The 17,952-nt window shown below is 44.4% G+C and overlaps 9 non-coding genes across 9 annotated transcripts; all 9 read right to left on the bottom strand.

Annotated features, from left to right (window-relative positions):
- Nucleotides 1–281: 281 nt before the first annotated feature.
- Nucleotides 282–363, bottom strand: trnas-aga (transfer RNA serine (anticodon AGA)). Its single transcript has one exon. It is a non-coding gene; the product is annotated as a tRNA-Ser (tRNA).
- Nucleotides 364–1,754: 1,391 nt separating this feature from the next.
- Nucleotides 1,755–1,827, bottom strand: trnar-ucg (transfer RNA arginine (anticodon UCG)). Its single transcript has one exon. It is a non-coding gene; the product is annotated as a tRNA-Arg (tRNA).
- Nucleotides 1,828–3,954: 2,127 nt separating this feature from the next.
- Nucleotides 3,955–4,036, bottom strand: trnas-aga (transfer RNA serine (anticodon AGA)). The gene has a single exon. It is a non-coding gene; the product is annotated as a tRNA-Ser (tRNA).
- A 1,391-nt stretch (nucleotides 4,037–5,427) lies between these two features.
- Nucleotides 5,428–5,500, bottom strand: trnar-ucg (transfer RNA arginine (anticodon UCG)). Its single transcript has one exon. It is a non-coding gene; the product is annotated as a tRNA-Arg (tRNA).
- Nucleotides 5,501–7,627: 2,127 nt separating this feature from the next.
- Nucleotides 7,628–7,709, bottom strand: trnas-aga (transfer RNA serine (anticodon AGA)). The gene has a single exon. It is a non-coding gene; the product is annotated as a tRNA-Ser (tRNA).
- Nucleotides 7,710–9,100: 1,391 nt separating this feature from the next.
- trnar-ucg (transfer RNA arginine (anticodon UCG)) lies at nucleotides 9,101–9,173 on the bottom strand. The gene has a single exon. It is a non-coding gene; the product is annotated as a tRNA-Arg (tRNA).
- A 2,127-nt stretch (nucleotides 9,174–11,300) lies between these two features.
- trnas-aga (transfer RNA serine (anticodon AGA)) lies at nucleotides 11,301–11,382 on the bottom strand. The gene has a single exon. It is a non-coding gene; the product is annotated as a tRNA-Ser (tRNA).
- Nucleotides 11,383–12,781: 1,399 nt separating this feature from the next.
- trnar-ucg (transfer RNA arginine (anticodon UCG)) lies at nucleotides 12,782–12,854 on the bottom strand. Its single transcript has one exon. It is a non-coding gene; the product is annotated as a tRNA-Arg (tRNA).
- A 3,586-nt stretch (nucleotides 12,855–16,440) lies between these two features.
- On the bottom strand, nucleotides 16,441–16,513 carry trnar-ucg (transfer RNA arginine (anticodon UCG)). Its single transcript has one exon. It is a non-coding gene; the product is annotated as a tRNA-Arg (tRNA).
- Nucleotides 16,514–17,952: the final 1,439 nt, after the last annotated feature.

Below are 17,952 nucleotides of genomic sequence, written 5' to 3' on the forward strand. Positions count from 1 at the left end.
AGCAAGAGGAAGTGTTGCCAATGACCAGAGTCAGAGAACAGAGGACAAGGGATTAAAGGAATCTAATGAAAAGCAGCACTTCTGCTCAGGGCGTTCAATAACAACTGCAGAAACCCGATGTGTCGAGCAGTGTATCTGGAAAGAGAAACAGAGATAATGTTTTAAATGTGGAGCATTTCTGATGAAGAACTCGAGTTTCTCAAGTCTAATCAAATTACAGGCCTGGTTTGCAAAACGGGCTTTCTGAACTTTGAATTGTTCCAGCAGCAAAGCACGGAAAACGCAGTCAGCAGGATCCGAACCTACGTGGGGAGACCCCAATGGATTTCTAATCCATCGCCTTAACCACTCGGCCATGACTACAGACGGCACTGCGTCCTGAGCACTGACCAAATCAGCCGTGATCTCATTGAAAGCTGCCGCTGACTTGAGTGAAATGTTTCCATCTCCATTCATACCTTTGCTGTCATTTGTAAGGTGCGAGACACCAATGTCAAAGAAGAAAAGCACAAAGTTAGGAAAAGATATTTGCAGCAAAATTGAGTCAAAATTATTTATTGAAAGGAAAATCACACTTGGCAATTTGCTCGATCTCTTTGCGAACATGACCAGCAGAGGTAATCAAGGGAGCTATTGATCTGAGTATTCTTGGACATGAAACAAACAAAGGTTAGTGACATATTCATTTCTTTATTTAGCGAACGAAATGGTCTTTCCTGATGGTTACAATGAAAGAGATGGTTCCCAATAAAAGACAGAGATTAAGTCGCTTGTAGATATACTTCAATGTGATACGATTCACTTTCAGCCCCTAATTACCCCAGAGATGGAGGGGGTGAGTTACTTTTCTTCACTCTTCAATTCCACAGCATGGAGGTACAGATATGAAACCGCCAGAGATGGAGTTCTTGAATTGGGAACCAGCGACACTGAAGGAACTCGGCAGGAGTGAGGACTGCAGATGCTGGAAACCTGATTTTAGATCAGAAAATGCTGGAAAAGCACAGCAGCATCCGAGGAGCAGGAAAGTCGATGTTTCTGTTGCCAGTCTTTCTGCGTTCCGCAAACAATTTTCGTTTTAGGCTCAGATATGCAGCAACTGCAGCTATTTGTATTATGTTAACATTCATAATGTTTTGGACAAAACCAATGACCTGCTAGCATCGGAAAATCGGCAGAAGTACTGGTACACCGATATGTTAGCTGAACAATACAACCATTCCATGAGCGGGAATACGATCCGGGCCACGGTGCTGAGAGTACCGAATCTTCACAAGTAAATAACAAGACAAGGCGATAGATACTATCGTATTTAGTGTAAATAAAACACCCTTTATGAACATTTTCGTTGCAGATTATTTTCAACTTGTCTTCGTAGATTTACAAAGTGGGAAAAGGCCATTCCGCCTGATCAGAGAGCCATCTATTCCAGTCGCAGTTTCCAACTTTGGCCCAAAGTGTCGTGTGTTCTAATGTTCCCAGGGCAAATGTCAATGACTTTATCCTGTGTTCTTAAATGGCACAGATGTATGACACTTCCACAACGACTTGTCACTCTTTTGAGGAACTCATGCTCATTTTCACCCACAAAGGCACCCCCAAACCGACAGAGGTCTCCGTTGTGGTGAGCTGGAATTTGAAATGGACAATAAGACAAATGCAAGTTTTAAATGCGGAAGCACAGAAGCGACGTCCCGGCAGGGCTTTGCAGGGGAGCGTCAACGAGGGGCACGGTTAAAGTGAGACACTCCCCACGAGCCAGGTAGGACTCGAACCTACAATCTTCTGATCCGAAGTCAGACGCGTTATCCATTACGCTACTGGCCCAATAAACACGCATAGCGACGGCAGAATGTCGATATGTAATGCCATGGACTTTCACGGAATCAGAATTAAAAAGGTGAACAAGCAGCGAAGATAATCACCAACACTGCTTCACTTCGAAGTTTCCAATTTGTGAAGCAGTGCCTTTCACTGGCAAAGGAGAAACATTTGTCCAGAGCTGCCTGTTTCAGGGTCGCCTCCTTCTCTGCTGGAAGTGCCCATCGTTTTATTCACATTCACGACGCGATTTCATGATCTACTCCAGTGAAAACGTGTCATGGTGTCGTCTAAGCAAGACCCTGCCGAAACTCAGCGAGAGACATCTGCTCATTTCGAGCTCAGGATGTGGAATTAGACGAGCTGCGTGACACCTTTTATTGGCGCCGCCACTTCACTGCAAATTAGCGGCTCAAAACGAGCCGTTGTTAGCATCAGCTTGATTTGTACCTTCCTGCAGTGCATTTGCTAAACAACATCAGATAGATCCCATCCGGCCCAGCTGACTTATCTATTTTCACACTCTGCAGTATTTCTAATATCTCTTCCTTGTGAACCTCAATCTCTTCTAGTCTAGACGCAAGTATCTCTGTATCTTCCTCGCCAACATTTTCATTATCTATAGCGAACTCTGTCGAAAAATATTTATTTAGTGCTTCCTCTATCTCCACTGACTCCACACACGACTTCCCACTATTATCCTTGATTGTCCCAAATTTAACTCTCGTCATTCTTTTATTCCTGACATACCTATGGAAAGCCTTAGCGTTAACCCTGATCCTATCTGCCAACAACTTCTCATGTCTCCTCCTGGCTCTTCCCAGCTCTCTTTTTAGGTCTTTCCTGAGATCGTTGGAAACCTCGAGCGCTCTAACTGAGTTTTCACGTTTTGTCCTAACATAAGACTTCTTGTTCTTCTTGACCAGGGATTCCACCTTCCTTAGTAAACCACGGCTCACGCGTTCTATATCTTCCTCCCTGCCTGACAGGTACATACTTATCGAGGACACACAGGAGCTTTTCCTTGAATAAGCTTCACATTTTTAATGTGCTCACCCCCTACAGTTTCCTACCCAACTCTGCGCTTCCTAAATCTTACCTCATTGCATCGTGATTTCCCTTCCACCAGCTGAAACTCTTGCTCCGTGGAGTACACCTATCCCTTTCCATCACGAAAGTAAACCTGAGAGAATTGTGATCGCTGTCTCCACAGTGCTCACCTACTTCCAAATCTAAAACCTGGCCAGGCTCGTTACCCAGTACTAAATCGAAAGTGGCTTCTTCCCTTGAAGCCATGTCTACATACTGTGTCAGGAAGCCCTCCCGCACACACTGGACAAAAACTGACCCATCTATCGTACTCGTACTGTCGTGATCTCAGTCAATATTTGGATATTGTCTTGAGTGTTCCAGAGTTTTTCATTGTCCCACCGTCCAGATGAAGTTTGTATTGCTCACGTACGGGAGCGATAATTCTTTCAATGTCTCAGATCAATTCCTGTGCCGAGAACATCAGAGTCAATGTCCCTTCCTCTACTCGGACTGACAATTTACACTTCTTCAATCTCCTGTGATTCCATTTCCCAAAGAGTTTCTCAAGATTTCCAAAGCTGGAGCCTAAATTATATGGTTTGCTTCCTAAACATTTTTCCAACTGCCAACTGACAATATGTTCACAGTATCTCTTCACAATCCTCTGGCTTTTCCATGTCCAGGGATGAGAAGTCCCATTTGGTGGAGAGAGTTCCTAGGCTGGTGAGTTTCACTTTGGAACAAAGATGGTTAAGTGGCAATTTCCTGCGGTTGTTTGTAATGATGGGAGACGGAGCGGTGGGGAATGAGCACTCTGACGAGCAAGAGGAAGTGTTGCCAATGACCAGAGTCAGAGAACAGAGGACAAGGGATTAAAGGAATCTAATGAAAAGCAGCACTTCTGCTCAGGGCGTTCAATAACAACTGCAGAAACCCGATGTGTCGAGCAGTGTATCTGGAAAGAGAAACAGAGATAATGTTTTAAATGTGGAGCATTTCTGATGAAGAACTCGAGTTTCTCAAGTCTAATCAAATTACAGGCCTGGTTTGCAAAACAGGCTTTCTGAACTTTGAATTGTTCCAGCAGCAAAGCACGGAAAACGTAGTCAGCAGGATTCGAACCTACGTCGGGAGACCCCAATGGATTTCTAATCCATCGCCTTAACCACTCGGCCATGACTACAGACGGCACTGCGTCCTGAGCACTGACCAAATCAGCCGTGATCTCATTGAAAGCTGCCGCTGACTTGAGTGAAATGTTTCCATCTCCATTCATACCTTTGCTGTCATTTGTAAGGTGCGAGACACCAATGTCAAAGAAGAAAAGCACAAAGTTAGGAAAAGATATTTGCAGCAAAATTGAGTCAAAATTATTTATTGAAAGGAAAATCACACTTGGCAATTTGCTCGATCTCTTTGCGAACATGACCAACAGAGGTAATCAAGGGAGCTATTGATCTGAGTATTCTTGGACATGAAACAAACAAAGGTTAGTGACATATTCATTTCTTTATTTAGCGAACGAAATGGTCTTTCCTGATGGTTACAATGAAAGAGATGGTTCCCAATAAAAGACAGAGATTAAGTCGCTTGTAGATATACTTCAATGTGATACGATTCACTTTCAGCCCCTAATTACCCCAGAGATGGAGGGGGTGAGTTACTTTTCTTCACTCTTCAATTCCACAGCATGGAGGTACAGATATGAAACCGCCAGAGATGGAGTTCTTGAATTGGGAACCAGCGACACTGAAGGAACTCGGCAGGAGTGAGGACTGCAGATGCTGGAAACCTGATTTTAGATCAGAAAATGCTGGAAAAGCACAGCAGCATCCGAGGAGCAGGAAAGTCGATGTTTCTGTTGCCAGTCTTTCTGCGTTCCGCAAACAATTTTCGTTTTAGGCTCAGATTTCCAGCAACTGCAGCTATTTGTATTATGTTAACATTCATAATGTTTTGGACAAAACCAATGACCTGCTAGCATCGGAAAATCGGCAGAAGTACTGGTACACCGATATGTTAGCTGAACAATACAACCATTCCATGAGCGGGAATACGATCCGGGCCACGGTGCTGAGAGTACCGAATCTTCACAAGTAAATAACAAGACAAGGCGATAGATACTATCGTATTTAGTGTAAATAAAACACCCTTTATGAACATTTTCGTTGCAGATTATTTTCAACTTGTCTTCGTAGATTTACAAAGTGGGAAAAGGCCATTCCGCCTGATCAGAGAGCCATCTATTCCAGTCGCAGTTTCCAACTTTGGCCCAAAGTGTCGTGTGTTCTAATGTTCCCAGGGCAAATGTCAATGACTTTATCCTGTGTTCTTAAATGGCACAGATGTATGACACTTCCACAACGACTTGTCACTCTTTTGAGGAACTCATGCTCATTTTCACCCACAAAGGCACCCCCAAACCGACAGAGGTCTCCGTTGTGGTGAGCTGGAATTTGAAATGGACAATAAGACAAATGCAAGTTTTAAATGCGGAAGCACAGAAGCGACGTCCCGGCAGGGCTTTGCAGGGGAGCGTCAACGAGGGGCACGGTTAAAGTGAGACACTCCCCACGAGCCAGGTAGGACTCGAACCTACAATCTTCTGATCCGAAGTCAGACACGTTATCCATTACGCTACTGGCCCAATAAACACGCATAGCGACGGCAGAATGTCGATATGTAATGCCATGGACTTTCACGGAATCAGAATTAAAAAGGTGAACAAGCAGCGAAGATAATCACCAACACTGCTTCACTTCGAAGTTTCCAATTTGTGAAGCAGTGCCTTTCACTGGCAAAGGAGAAACATTTGTCCAGAGCTGCCTGTTTCAGGGTCGCCTCCTTCTCTGCTGGAAGTGCCCATCGTTTTATTCACATTCACGACGCGATTTCATGATCTACTCCAGTGAAAACGTGTCATGGTGTCGTCTAAGCAAGACCCTGCCGAAACTCAGCGAGAGACATCTGCTCATTTCGAGCTCAGGATGTGGAATTAGACGAGCTGCGTGACACCTTTTATTGGCGCCGCCACTTCACTGCAAATTAGCGGCTCAAAACGAGCCGTTGTTAGCATCAGCTTGATTTGTACCTTCCTGCAGTGCATTTGCTAAACAACATCAGATAGATCCCATCCGGCCCAGCTGACTTATCTATTTTCACACTCTGCAGTATTTCTAATATCTCTTCCTTGTGAACCTCAATCTCTTCTAGTCTAGACGCAAGTATCTCTGTATCTTCCTCGCCAACATTTTCATTATCTATAGCGAACTCTGTCGAAAAATATTTATTTAGTGCTTCCTCTATCTCCACTGACTCCACACACGACTTCCCACTATTATCCTTGATTGTCCCAAATTTAACTCTCGTCATTCTTTTATTCCTGACATACCTATGGAAAGCCTTAGCGTTAACCCTGATCCTATCTGCCAACAACTTCTCATGTCTCCTCCTGGCTCTTCCCAGCTCTCTTTTTAGGTCTTTCCTGAGATCGTTGGAAACCTCGAGCGCTCTAACTGAGTTTTCACGTTTTGTCCTAACATAAGACTTCTTGTTCTTCTTGACCAGGGATTCCACCTTCCTTAGTAAACCACGGCTCACGCGTTCTATATCTTCCTCCCTGCCTGACAGGTACATACTTATCGAGGACACACAGGAGCTTTTCCTTGAATAAGCTTCACATTTTTAATGTGCTCACCCCCTACAGTTTCCTACCCAACTCTGCGCTTCCTAAATCTTACCTCATTGCATCGTGATTTCCCTTCCACCAGCTGAAACTCTTGCTCCGTGGAGTACACCTATCCCTTTCCATCACGAAAGTAAACCTGAGAGAATTGTGATCGCTGTCTCCACAGTGCTCACCTACTTCCAAATCTAAAACCTGGCCAGGCTCGTTACCCAGTACTAAATCGAAAGTGGCTTCTTCCCTTGAAGGCATGTCTACATACTGTGTCAGGAATCCCTCCCGCACACACTGGACAAAAACTGACCCATCTATCGTACTCGTACTGTCGTGATCTCAGTCAATATTTGGATATTGTCTTGAGTGTTCCAGAGTTTTTCATTGTCCCACCGTCCAGATGAAGTTTGTATTGCTCACGTACGGGAGCGAGAATTCTTTCAATGTCTCAGATCAATTCCTGTGCCGAGAACATCAGAGTCAATGTCCCTTCCTCTACTCGGACTGACAATTTACACTTCTTCAATCTCCTGTGATTCCATTTCCCAAAGAGTTTCTCAAGATTTCCAAAGCTGGAGCCTAAATTATATGGTTTGCTTCCTAAACATTTTTCCAACTGCCAACTGACAATATGTTCACAGTATCTCTTCACAATCCTCTGGCTTTTCCATGTCCAGGGATGAGAAGTCCCATTTGGTGGAGAGAGTTCCTAGGCTGGTGAGTTTCACTTTGGAACAAAGATGGTTAAGTGGCAATTTCCTGCGGTTGTTTGTAATGATGGGAGACGGAGCGGTGGGGAATGAGCACTCTGACGAGCAAGAGGAAGTGTTGCCAATGACCAGAGTCAGAGAACAGAGGACAAGGGATTAAAGGAATCTAATGAAAAGCAGCACTTCTGCTCAGGGCGTTCAATAACAACTGCAGAAACCCGATGTGTCGAGCAGTGTATCTGGAAAGAGAAACAGAGATAATGTTTTAAATGTGGAGCATTTCTGATGAAGAACTCGAGTTTCTCAAGTCTAATCAAATTACAGGCCTGGTTTGCAAAACGGGCTTTCTGAACTTTGAATTGTTCCAGCAGCAAAGCACGGAAAACGTAGTCAGCAGGATTCGAACCTACGTCGGGAGACCCCAATGGATTTCTAATCCATCGCCTTAACCACTCGGCCATGACTACAGACGGCACTGCGTCCTGAGCACTGACCAAATCAGCCGTGATCTCATTGAAAGCTGCCGCTGACTTGAGTGAAATGTTTCCATCTCCATTCATACCTTTGCTGTCATTTGTAAGGTGCGAGACACCAATGTCAAAGAAGAAAAGCACAAAGTTAGGAAAAGATATTTGCAGCAAAATTGAGTCAAAATTATTTATTGAAAGGAAAATCACACTTGGCAATTTGCTCGATCTCTTTGCGAACATGACCAACAGAGGTAATCAAGGGAGCTATTGATCTGAGTATTCTTGGACATGAAACAAACAAAGGTTAGTGACATATTCATTTCTTTATTTAGCGAACGAAATGGTCTTTCCTGATGGTTACAATGAAAGAGATGGTTCCCAATAAAAGACAGAGATTAAGTCGCTTGTAGATATACTTCAATGTGATACGATTCACTTTCAGCCCCTAATTACCCCAGAGATGGAGGGGGTGAGTTACTTTTCTTCACTCTTCAATTCCACAGCATGGAGGTACAGATATGAAACCGCCAGAGATGGAGTTCTTGAATTGGGAACCAGCGACACTGAAGGAACTCGGCAGGAGTGAGGACTGCAGATGCTGGAAACCTGATTTTAGATCAGAAAATGCTGGAAAAGCACAGCAGCATCCGAGGAGCAGGAAAGTCGATGTTTCTGTTGCCAGTCTTTCTGCGTTCCGCAAACAATTTTCGTTTTAGGCTCAGATTTCCAGCAACTGCAGCTATTTGTATTATGTTAACATTCATAATGTTTTGGACAAAACCAATGACCTGCTAGCATCGGAAAATCGGCAGAAGTACTGGTACACCGATATGTTAGCTGAACAATACAACCATTCCATGAGCGGGAATACGATCCGGGCCACGGTGCTGAGAGTACCGAATCTTCACAAGTAAATAACAAGACAAGGCGATAGATACTATCGTATTTAGTGTAAATAAAACACCCTTTATGAACATTTTCGTTGCAGATTATTTTCAACTTGTCTTCGTAGATTTACAAAGTGGGAAAAGGCCATTCCGCCTGATCAGAGAGCCATCTATTCCAGTCGCAGTTTCCAACTTTGGCCCAAAGTGTCGTGTGTTCTAATGTTCCCAGGGCAAATGTCAATGACTTTATCCTGTGTTCTTAAATGGCACAGATGTATGACACTTCCACAACGACTTGTCACTCTTTTGAGGAACTCATGCTCATTTTCACCCACAAAGGCACCCCCAAACCGACAGAGGTCTCCGTTGTGGTTAGCTGGAATTTGAAATGGACAATAAGACAAATGCAAGTTTTAAATGCGGAAGCACAGAAGCGACGTCCCGGCAGGGCTTTGCAGGGGAGCGTCAACGAGGGGCACGGTTAAAGTGAGACACTCCCCACGAGCCAGGTAGGACTCGAACCTATAATCTTCTGATCCGAAGTCAGACGCGTTATCCATTACGCTACTGGCCCAATAGACACGTGCAGGTACGGCAGAATGTCGATATGTAATGCCATGGACTTTCACGGAATCAGAATTAAAAAGGTGAACAAGCAGCGAAGATAATCACCAACACTGCTTCACTTCGAAGTTTCCAATTTGTGAAGCAGTGCCTTTCACTGGCAAAGGAGAAACATTTGTCCAGAGCTGCCTGTTTCAGGGTCGCCTCCTTCTCTGCTGGAAGTGCCCATCGTTTTATTCACATTCACGACGCGATTTCATGATCTACTCCAGTGAAAACGTGTCATGGTGTCGTCTAAGCAAGACCCTGCCGAAACTCAGCGAGAGACATCTGCTCATTTCGAGCTCAGGATGTGGAATTAGACGAGCTGCGTGACACCTTTTATTGGCGCCGCCACTTCACTGCAAATTAGCGGCTCAAAACGAGCCGTTGTTAGCATCAGCTTGATTTGTACCTTCCTGCAGTGCATTTGCTAAACAACATCAGATAGATCCCATCCGGCCCAGCTGACTTATCTATTTTCACACTCTGCAGTATTTCTAATATCTCTTCCTTGTGAACCTCAATCTCTTCTAGTCTAGACGCAAGTATCTCTGTATCTTCCTCGCCAACATTTTCATTATCTATAGCGAACTCTGTCGAAAAATATTTATTTAGTGCTTCCTCTATCTCCACTGACTCCACACACGACTTCCCACTATTATCCTTGATTGTCCCAGATTTAACTCTCGTCATTCTTTTATTCCTGACATACCTATGGAAAGCCTTAGCGTTAACCCTGATCCTATCTGCCAACAACTTCTCATGTCTCCTCCTGGCTCTTCCCAGCTCTCTTTTTAGGTCTTTCCTGAGATCGTTGGAAACCTCGAGCGCTCTAACTGAGTTTTCACGTTTTGTCCTAACATAAGACTTCTTGTTCTTCTTGACCAGGGATTCCACCTTCCTTAGTAAACCACGGCTCACGCGTTCTATATCTTCCTCCCTGCCTGGCAGGTACATACTTATCGAGGACACACAGGAGCTTTTCCTTGAATAAGCTTCACATTTTTAATGTGCTCACCCCCTACAGTTTCCTACCCAACTCTGCGCTTCCTAAATCTTACCTCATTGCATCGTGATTTCCCTTCCACCAGCTGAAACTCTTGCTCCGTGGAGTACACCTATCCCTTTCCATCACGAAAGTAAACCTGAGAGAATTGTGATCGCTGTCTCCACAGTGCTCACCTACTTCCAAATCTAAAACCTGGCCAGGCTCGTTACCCAGTACTAAATCGAAAGTGGCTTCTTCCCTTGACGCCATGTCTACATACTGTGTCAGGAATCCCTCCCGCACACACTGGACAAAAACTGACCCATCTATCGTACTCGTACTGTCGTGATCTCAGTCAATATTTGGATATTGTCTTGAGTGTTCCAGAGTTTTTCATTGTCCCACCGTCCAGATGAAGTTTGTATTGCTCACGTACGGGAGCGATAATTCTTTCAATGTCTCAGATCAATTCCTGTGCCGAGAACATCAGAGTCAATGTCCCTTCCTCTACTCGGACTGACAATTTACACTTCTTCAATCTCCTGTGATTCCATTTCCCAAAGAGTTTCTCAAGATTTCCAAAGCTGGAGCCTAAATTATATGGTTTGCTTCCTAAACATTTTTCCAACTGCCAACTGACAATATGTTCACAGTATCTCTTCACAATCCTCTGGCTTTTCCATGTCCAGGGATGAGAAGTCCCATTTGGTGGAGAGAGTTCCTAGGCTGGTGAGTTTGACATTGGAACAAAGATGGTTAAGTGGCAATTTCCTGCGGTTGTTTGTAATGATGGGAGACGGAGCGGTGGGGAATGAGCACTCTGACGAGCAAGAGGAAGTGTTGCCAATGACCAGAGTCAGAGAACAGAGGACAAGGGATTAAAGGAATCTAATGAAAAGCAGCACTTCTGCTCAGGGCGTTCAATAACAACTGCAGAAACCCGATGTGTCGAGCAGTGTATCTGGAAAGAGAAACAGAGATAATGTTTTAAATGTGGAGCATTTCTGATGAAGAACTCGAGTTTCTCAAGTCTAATCAAATTACAGGCCTGGTTTGCAAAACGGGCTTTCTGAACTTTGAATTGTTCCAGCAGCAAAGCACGGAAAACGTAGTCAGCAGGATTCGAACCTACGTGGGGAGACCCCAATGGATTTCTAATCCATCGCCTTAACCACTCGGCCATGACTACAGACGGCACTGCGTCCTGAGCACTGACCAAATCAGCCGTGATCTCATTGAAACCTGCCGCTGACTTGAGTGAAATGTTTCCATCTCCATTCATACCTTTGCTGTCATTTGTAAGGTGCGAGACACCAATGTCAAAGAAGAAAAGCACAAAGTTAGGAAAAGATATTTGCAGCAAAATTGAGTCAAAATTATTTATTGAAAGGAAAATCACACTTGGCAATTTGCTCGATCTCTTTGCGAACATGACCAACAGAGGTAATCAAGGGAGCTATTGATCTGAGTATTCTTGGACATGAAACAAACAAAGGTTAGTGACATATTCATTTCTTTATTTAGCGAACGAAATGGTCTTTCCTGATGGTTACAATGAAAGAGATGGTTCCCAATAAAAGACAGAGATTAAGTCGCTTGTAGATATACTTCAATGTGATACGATTCACTTTCAGCCCCTAATTACCCCAGAGATGGAGGGGGTGAGTTACTTTTCTTCACTCTTCAATTCCACAGCATGGAGGTACAGATATGAAACCGCCAGAGATGGAGTTCTTGAATTGGGAACCAGCGACACTGAAGGAACTCGGCAGGAGTGAGGACTGCAGATGCTGGAAACCTGATTTTAGATCAGAAAATGCTGGAAAAGCACAGCAGCATCCGAGGAGCAGGAAAGTCGATGTTTCTGTTGCCAGTCTTTCTGCATTCCGCAAACAATTTTCGTTTTAGGCTCAGATTTCCAGCAACTGCAGCTATTTGTATTATGTTAACATTCATAATGTTTTGGACAAAACCAATGACCTGCTAGCATCGGAAAATCGGCAGAAGTACTGGTACACCGATATGTTAGCTGAACAATACAACCATTCCATGAGCGGGAATACGATCCGGGCCACGGTGCTGAGAGTACCGAATCTTCACAAGTAAATAACAAGACAAGGCGATAGATACTATCGTATTTAGTGTAAATAAAACACCCTTTATGAACATTTTCGTTGCAGATTATTTTCAACTTGTCTTCGTAGATTTACAAAGTGGGAAAAGGCCTGATCAGAGAGCCATCTATTCCAGTCGCAGTTTCCAACTTTGGCCCAAAGTGTCGTGTGTTCTAATGTTCCCAGGGCAAATGTCAATGACTTTATCCTGTGTTCTTAAATGGCACAGATGTATGACACTTCCACAACGACTTGTCACTCTTTTGAGGAACTCATGCTCATTTTCACCCACAAAGGGAGACACACAGAAAGGCACCCCCAAACCGACAGAGATCTCCGTTGTGGTGAGCTGGAATTTGAAATGGACAATAAGACAAATGCAAGTTTTAAATGCGGAAGCACAGAAGCGACGTCCCGGCAGGGCTTTGCAGGGGAGCGTCAGCGAGGGGCACGGTTAATGTGAGACATTCCCCACGAGCCAGGTAGGACTCGAACCTACAAACTTCTGATCCGAAGTCAGACGCGTTATCCATTACGCTACTGGCCCAAATCACACGCACAGCAACGGCAGAATGTCGATATGTAATGCCATGGACTTTCACGGAATCAGAATTAAAAAGGTGAACAAGCAGCGAAGATAATCACCAACACTGCTTCACTTCGAAGTTTCCAATTTGTGAAGCAGTGCCTTTCACTGGCAAAGGAGAAACATTTGTCCAGAGCTGCCTGCTTCAGGGTCGCCTCCTTCTCTGCTGGAAGTGCCCATCGTTTTATTCACATTCACGACGCGATTTCATGATCTACTCCAGTGAAAACGTGTCATGGTGTCGTCTAAGCAAGACCCTGCCGAAACTCAGCGAGAGACATCTGCTCATTTCGAGCTCAGGATGTGGAATTAGACGAGCTGCGTGACACCTTTTATTGGCGCCGCCACTTCACTGCAAATTAGCGGCTCAAAACGAGCCGTTGTTAGCATCAGCTTGATTTGTACCTTCCTGCAGTGCATTTGCTAAACAACATCAGATAGATCCCATCCGGCCCAGCTGACTTATCTATTTTCACACTCTGCAGTATTTCTAATATCTCTTCCTTGTGAACCTCAATCTCTTCTAGTCTAGACGCAAGTATCTCTGTATCTTCCTCGCCAACATTTTCATTATCTATAGCGAACTCTGTCGAAAAATATTTATTTAGTGCTTCCTCTATCTCCACTGACTCCACACACGACTTCCCACTATTATCCTTGATTGTCCCAAATTTAACTCTCGTCATTCTTTTATTCCTGACATACCTATGGAAAGCCTTAGCGTTAACCCTGATCCTATCTGCCAACAACTTCTCATGTCTCCTCCTGGCTCTTCCCAGCTCTCTTTTTAGGTCTTTCCTGAGATCGTTGGAAACCTCGAGCGCTCTAACTGAGTTTTCACGTTTTGTCCTAACATAAGACTTCTTGTTCTTCTTGACCAGGGATTCCACCTTCCTTAGTAAACCACGGCTCACGCGTTCTATATCTTCCTCCCTGCCTGACAGGTACATACTTATCGAGGACACACAGGAGCTTTTCCTTGAATAAGCTTCACATTTTTAATGTGCTCACCCCCTACAGTTTCCTACCCAACTCTGCGCTTCCTAAATCTTACCTCATTGCATCGTGATTTCCCTTCCACCAGCTGAAACTCTTGCTCCGTGGAGTACACCTATCCCTTTCCATCACGAAAGTAAACCTGAGAGAATTGTGATCGCTGTCTCCACAGTGCTCACCTACTTCCAAATCTAAAACCTGGCCAGGCTCGTTACCCAGTACTAAATCGAAAGTGGCTTCTTCCCTTGAAGCCATGTCTACATACTGTGTCAGGAAGCCCTCCCGCACACACTGGACAAAAACTGACCCATCTATCGTACTCGTACTGTCGTGATCTCAGTCAATATTTGGATATTGTCTTGAGTGTTCCAGAGTTTTTCATTGTCCCACCGTCCAGATGAAGTTTGTATTGCTCACGTACGGGAGCGAGAATTCTTTCAATGTCTCAGATCAATTCCTGTGCCGAGAACATCAGAGTCAATGTCCCTTCCTCTACTCGGACTGACAATTTACACTTCTTCAATCTCCTGTGATTCCATTTCCCAAAGAGTTTCTCAAGATTTCCAAAGCTGGAGCCTAAATTATATGGTTTGCTTCCTAAACATTTTTCCAACTGCCAACTGACAATATGTTCACAGTATCTCTTCACAATCCTCTGGCTTTTCCATGTCCAGGGATGAGAAGTCCCATTTGGTGGAGAGAGTTCCTAGGCTGGTGAGTTTCACTTTGGAACAAAGATGGTTAAGTGGCAATGTCCTGCGGTTGTTTGTAATGATGGGAGACGGAGCGGTGGGGAATGAGCACTCTGACGAGCAAGAGGAAGTGTTGCCAATGACCAGAGTCAGAGAACAGAGGACAAGGGATTAAAGGAATCTAATGAAAAGCAGCACTTCTGCTCAGGGCGTTCAATAACAACTGCAGAAACCCGATGTGTCGAGCAGTGTATCTGGAAAGAGAAACAGAGATAATGTTTTAAATGTGGAGCATTTCTGATGAAGAACTCGAGTTTCTCAAGTCTAATCAAATTACAGGCCTGGTTTGCAAAACAGGCTTTCGGAACTTTGAATTGTTCCAGCAGCAAAGCACGGATAACGTAGTCAGCGGGATTCGAACCTACGTGGGGAAACCCCAATGGATTTCTAATCCATCGCCTTAACCACAGACGGCACCGCGCCCTGAGCACTGACCAAATCAGTCGTGATCTCATTGAAAGCTGCCGCTGACTTGAGTGAAATGTTTCCATCTCCATTCATACCTTTGCTGTCATTTGTAAGGTGCGAGACACCAATGTCAAAGAAGAAAAGCACAAAGTTAGGAAAAGATATTTGCAGCAAAATTGAGTCAAAATTATTTATTGAAAGGAAAATCACACTTGGCAATTTGCTCGATCTCTTTGCGAACATGACCAGCAGAGGTAATCAAGGGAGCTATTGATCTGAGTATTCTTGGACATGAAACAAACAAAGGTTAGTGACATATTCATTTCTTTATTTAGCGAACGAAATGGTCTTTCCTGATGGTTACAATGAAAGAGATGGTTCCCAATAAAAGACAGAGATTAAGTCGCTTGTAGATATACTTCAATGTGATACGATTCACTTTCAGCCCCTAATTACCCCAGAGATGGAGGGGGTGAGTTACTTTTCTTCACTCTTCAATTCCACAGCATGGAGGTACAGATATGAAACCGCCAGAGATGGAGTTCTTGAATTGGGAACCAGCGACACTGAAGGAACTCGGCAGGAGTGAGGACTGCAGATGCTGGAAACCTGATTTTAGATCAGAAAATGCTGGAAAAGCACAGCAGCATCCGAGGAGCAGGAAAGTCGATGTTTCTGTTGCCAGTCTTTCTGCGTTCCGCAAACAATTTTCGTTTTAGGCTCAGATTTGCAGCAACTGCAGCTATTTGTATTATGTTAACATTCATAATGTTTTGGACAAAACCAATGAGCTGCTAGCATCGGAAAATCGGCAGAAGTACTGGTACACCGATATGTTAGCTGAACAATACAACCATTCCATGAGCGGGAATACGATCCGGGCCACGGTGCTGAGAGTACCGAATCTTCACAAGTAAATAACAAGACAAGGCGATAGATACTATCGTATTTAGTGTAAATAAAACACCCTTTATGAACATTTTCGTTGCAGATTATTTTCAACTTGTCTTCGTAGATTTACAAAGTGGGAAAAGGCCATTCCGCCTGATCAGAGAGCCATCTATTCCAGTCGCAGTTTCCAACTTTGGCCCAAAGTGTCGTGTGTTGTAATGTTCCCAGGGCAAATGTCAATGACTTTATCCTGTGTTCTTAAATGGCACAGATGTATGACACTTCCACAACGACTTGTCACTCTTTTGAGGAACTCATGCTCATTTTCACCCACATAGGCACCCCCAAACCGACAGAGATCTCCGTTGTGGTGAGCTGGAATTTGAAATGGACAATAAGACAAATGCAAGTTTTAAATGCGGAAGCACAGAAGCGACGTCCCGGCAGGGCTTTGCAGGGGAGCGTCAGCGAGGGGCACGGTTAATGTGAGACATTCCCCACGAGGCAGGTAGGACTCGAACCTACAATCTTCTGATCCGAAGTCAGGCGCGTTATCCATTACGCTACTGGCCCAAATCACACGCACAGCAACGGCAGAATGTCGATATGTAATGCCATGGACTTTCACGGAATCAGAATTAAAAAGGTGAACAAGCAGCGAAGATAATCACCAACACTGCTTCACTTCGAAGTTTCCAATTTGTGAAGCAGTGCCTTTCACTGGCAAAGGAGAAACATTTGTCCAGAGCTGCCTGCTTCAGGGTCGCCTCCTTCTCTGCTGGAAGTGCCCATCGTTTTATTCACATTCACGACGCGATTTCATGATCTACTCCAGTGAAAACGTGTCATGGTGTCGTCTAAGCAAGACCCTGCCGAAACTCAGCGAGAGACATCTGCTCATTTCGAGCTCAGGATGTGGAATTAGACGAGCTGCGTGACACCTTTTATTGGCGCCGCCACTTCACTGCAAATTAGCGGCTCAAAACGAGCCGTTGTTAGCATCAGCTTGATTTGTACCTTCCTGCAGTGCATTTGCTAAACAACATCAGATAGATCCCATCCGGCCCAGCTGACTTATCTATTTTCACACTCTGCAGTATTTCTAATATCTCTTCCTTGTGAACCTCAATCTCTTCTAGTCTAGACGCAAGTATCTCTGTATCTTCCTCGCCAACATTTTCATTATCTATAGCGAACTCTGTCGAAAAATATTTATTTAGTGCTTCCTCTATCTCCACTGACTCCACACACGACTTCCCACTATTATCCTTGATTGTCCCAAATTTAACTCTCGTCATTCTTTTATTCCTGACATACCTATGGAAAGCCTTAGCGTTAACCCTGATCCTATCTGCCAACAACTTCTCATGTCTCCTCCTGGCTCTTCCCAGCTCTCTTTTTCGGTCTTTCCTGAGATCGTTGGAAACCTCGAGCGCTCTAACTGAGTTTTCACGTTTTGTCCTAACATAAGACTTCTTGTTCTTCTTGACCAGGGATTCCACCTTCCTTAGTAAACCACGGCTCACGCGTTCTATATCTTCCTCCCTGCCTGACAGGTACATACTTATCGAGGACACACAGGAGCTTTTCCTTGAATATGCTTCACATTTTTAATGTGCTCACCCCCTACAGTTTCCTACCCAACTCTGCGCTTCCTAAATCTTACCTCATTGCATCGTGATTTCCCTTCCACCAGCTGAAACTCTTGCTCCGTGGAGTACACCTATCCCTTTCCATCACGAAAGTAAACCTGAGAGAATTGTGATCGCTGTCTCCACAGTGCTCACCTACTTCCAAATCTAAAACCTGGCCAGGCTCGTTACCCAGTACTAAATCGAAAGTGGCTTCTTCCCTTGAAGCCATGTCTACATACTGTGTCAGGAAGCCCTCCCGCACACACTGGACAAAAACTGACCCATCTATCGTACTCGTACTGTCGTGATCTCAGTCAATATTTGGATATTGTCTTGAGTGTTCCAGAGTTTTTCATTGTCCCACCGTCCAGATGAAGT

The sequence above is a fragment of the Chiloscyllium punctatum genome, chromosome 13 (assembly GCF_047496795.1).
Source record: "Chiloscyllium punctatum isolate Juve2018m chromosome 13, sChiPun1.3, whole genome shotgun sequence".
NCBI classification, from domain to species: domain Eukaryota; kingdom Metazoa; phylum Chordata; class Chondrichthyes; order Orectolobiformes; family Hemiscylliidae; genus Chiloscyllium; species Chiloscyllium punctatum.